This window comes from Monopterus albus, unplaced genomic scaffold (genome assembly GCF_001952655.1).
Source record: "Monopterus albus unplaced genomic scaffold, M_albus_1.0 scaffold194.1, whole genome shotgun sequence".
NCBI classification, from domain to species: domain Eukaryota; kingdom Metazoa; phylum Chordata; class Actinopteri; order Synbranchiformes; family Synbranchidae; genus Monopterus; species Monopterus albus.
In genome coordinates this window covers 1,154,618-1,158,467 of record NW_018128074.1, presented here as the reverse complement: position 1 = coordinate 1,158,467, position 3,850 = coordinate 1,154,618, and positions in this window count along the sequence as shown.

The following is a 3,850-nucleotide window of genomic DNA, read 5'->3' as shown; positions in this document are numbered from 1 at the left end:
GGGACGCAGCGGGGGCCCCACCGTCTCTTCCCCTGACACGGTCGTCCTCGGCGGCTTTCTGGTCGATATTTCCATCATTTAGCTGACAATGGGGTCGTCCGTCGAGCGAGATATTGTTGAGGAACAAAAGAGCCGCCTGCCTCTTTCTGGAGTCCTTCACTTTTCTCCGGTGCGCTCGGTACGTCTTTGCTGGTTTACTGTTACTGCTGGCAGACTGCAGACCGCAGACAGCGGTCGCCATTCTAGTTTGAAATCTTGTCATTGAAAGCAAAAGGAAACGGGTGACTGGCCCCGCAGCGTTAGGCCCGCCCCTCTACGATGATTGGCTGATATTGTAATTATGCAAACCCAACTGTGTAAACACGTGTAGATGATTGGGCAAGAAACATAATATGCAAATATTTCTTGCTGCTCGAGGGTGATTGGGTTGATGGAAAATGTGGGCGGTGCGCTGGAAACAAAAGGAGTATTAAACATTCCCAATGTCAATATAATGGCATTTATGTAACTGAACAATTAGCACTCAGAGAACTATACCTTGGCCAAGGGCCCAGTCCATTTCCCCATAATACCATAAAAAGCTATATCCCTATGAGAGTTTGACCCTCATAACATAATTCCTTGACCATGAAACTCTACTGCTGGCATTGGGAATGGCGCTGATATCATTAGTAGTTTGAAGGTTTTTCAAGAAAAACAGGGGCTACAGTAGGTGGACCCTGGGAAATGCAGTGAAGACATCACAGTTCTGCAGGTTTGCTTTCTGCTTGTTCAACAGCTGTTTGATAAACTGCTCATATAGTCTGTTACTGGCTGATTGTTGCACTATGGTCCTTCATGTCCTCTGTTCTGCTGTGTCTGAACAAATTCTAAATTGGCATTAGACTGACCACATTATTCTCATTCTAAGTGGTTTTCTCATCGCCTAAAAAATGTCAAAACGTAATAAAATGGCATAATAGCAGTCCTACAGATGAAAATGTTAACAGCGAGCAAGGCTCCAAATCTCTGCCATCAGGCTCTCGCCCGGCTGTCGCTGCACAGAGTACATCTCTGCTTCTGGAACTGAAAAGCTGGAGTTTCTCTCATTTCACCTTAAGCAAACTTAACCTGCTCTCTGGATTGTCCCATGCAGCCTGCGTAGCCTACTTACAGATGCACACAAGTCACACTACTCATATTAGCTGCACTCACCCTCACTCCAGTGCTCAGCACGCTTCCCACAAGGGACCTTACATAGAATCAACAGCGCTCTCAGTGGTGAACTTTTAGAAAAAAATCCTGTATCCAAATTATGATTCCGTTTACAAAGAATTACAGTAACAGCATGCCTATCTATCCATCCATCCATTTCTCTCATATTGTCTCTCAGCATTTGTGTTTTGTTGTATTGTGTCGCATTTCTATGGAAGTACATAGTGTTTGAGGACGCTACTAAGTTTGCAACTCAGCATTTGAACACATACTGTATTTGTAAGCACCGAATTGGAATTGAGAGCGCAATCCCAGTAAGGCGTGCTCTTGTTTCTGTCTGCACTCTTAAATTTCTCCACTGGTTCTTACATGAAATTCTGTTGGTGTCAAAGGGTTTGAAAGTGCTCAAATCCAGTTTCAAGTGCTATTCAGTTAGCAAGTCAGAACTTGACAGGTGACAGACATGGATTTGTAAGAGGAAAATCAGATCAGAAAGCAAGGGAGGACAGAATGGTGAGTTGAGCTCTCAAATCTGATTCGACTCATAAATCTGTGACTGTGCACAGTCATATTCCAATTTGCAGACTAAATAGGCTCAAAACTGGTTTGTGCACCTTCGAAACATGGCGCCAACAAACTTTCACACAAAACCCAGTGGAGAAATCGAAGAGTGCAGACTCAGAATCGACTGGGATTAAAGTCTCAAATTTGATTTAGTGCTTACAAATATGTACCTTCACGCTCTGAAATGCTGAGCTGCAAACTGAGTAGCACTTGAAATGTGGTTATTGCGCTCTCAGCGTTATGGCAGTGATGTACTTCCATATGTTCCTCTGTGTAAAAAGGCACTAACATCAGAAGTCAGGTCAACACATTGCTCTTTATTGTAGCAACAACAACATAATAAAATTGTCTTCACCTTCTCGTTAATATTTTTTCTTGTTCTGAACAGCAACAGTCTGGCTTGACCAGTTTAAGGCGTTTTGATTCTATCTTTTTGTTTGTACTTGAGGTACAGCCCCATCTAACTCCTGCCACAACAAGCTCATTTTATGGTACACCAGGTGGCTGTTACGTGATGAACTTAAAGCGTTAGCACCATAATCGAAGCCTCTCTGGTTTTGTTTCTGCAGCCCAAGTAGTAAAGGTGATCTGTGGGCTATTTTTTATTTTAAAGCTGTCTGGGTAAAATGAGCAGAATGGACGGTGTTTACAACAAAACTCATTTCTCAGTGACGCCATTTCAAATTAAGTTAAATGCACAGGACTCCTGCCCCTGCACCCATACACATGCTGGTAGCCTAAATAAGCTCACGCACACAGACAGGCAAACACAGACAAGGTTTGGAAATTTCCCTCTTGTGACTATTTCTATGAAAAAACAAACTTCAGCCCCTTGAGGAAAATTGGTGATTTGTGATATTGGGCATTACAAATAAAAACTGACTTGACTTGAACCCTGGTTAAACAATGTATGTTTTATTTTACATCTACATAAATTAATAATTTCCTTTGAAGGGTCCTGGAAAGAACTTTGCAATTTTGCACTAAGTATAGGTCCATACAGACGATGCAAAATATGTACACTGCCATTCAATAGTTTTAGAGCACCTCCACTTTTCCACTTGTTAGACAGCACTGTTACAGAGGTTCCCACAGTTGCGTTGCACTTAAAAGGCAGCTTTACTTTTACTCTTCATTGGGAAAGTCCGGACACTGTGCTGCCCCTCCAGCCTTTGAAACCCACTGTCTTAATTTCTTCCACACAACCTTTTTTGGGTCATTATCCTCCCATAGGACGACACCCTGAAGGTCTGCCTTCTTTAATTGCTTTTTTCCAAATAATACTTCAGAGGGTGTAGTAACAGTCCTTTTCAGCACGGCCTTTGTACAGACAAAGTTTGTTATCGTAACTAATCAACAAACGTTGGGACACCTGGGAGCTTTTTTCAAGGCTTCATTCACTTCCCCTGCCGCAGAAAAGACAGAAGTTAACCTGTTACCTCATCGACAAAAAGGCCTGTTTTATATGAAATTTACATATATTTTCAGTTTTCTGTGACTTTTTCGATTTATCTCTGATAATTGACTCTTAGCTTTGTACCAGTTAAGGTTATTCACTGGACTCGAGCGGCTTAAATGGAGAAATGGAGATGATGACAAACTTTTGAACAATAGTGTAAACTACCAAAAAAAAGAAAAACTATTCTGCAGCTGCAATAAATTGTCATTTTTGAATAATCATTTAGCCTATGAAACAAAGTTTTAACCGAGCCAAATGTAATAGCAAATTATCTCCTGTTGAGAAAATGAAATCTGAAGATATGTGGCTTTTTTTTTTTTACTAAACAAATTACAATTAACTGACGATCAAATTAAATAATCAACAAATCAGTTCAGCTTTATTTTCAGTTAAATGGCACATTAGTTTAACCTGGACTGTCTGTCAGTAGACAGCAGGTCAACTGAACATGAAAAAACACAGCTGATGAATAAAGTCTCCAATAATCAGTGAATGATGAATAAACCTCAAATGGAGCCGTTCTTTCACAGGACGTCCTAAGGAAATCAACTGTTTTTAGCGCCGTTTGTTTCTATTTATCCTAAAATTCATACCAAATTACTTCTGTTTTTTTTAGGAAAGTTTTGAGGAAAC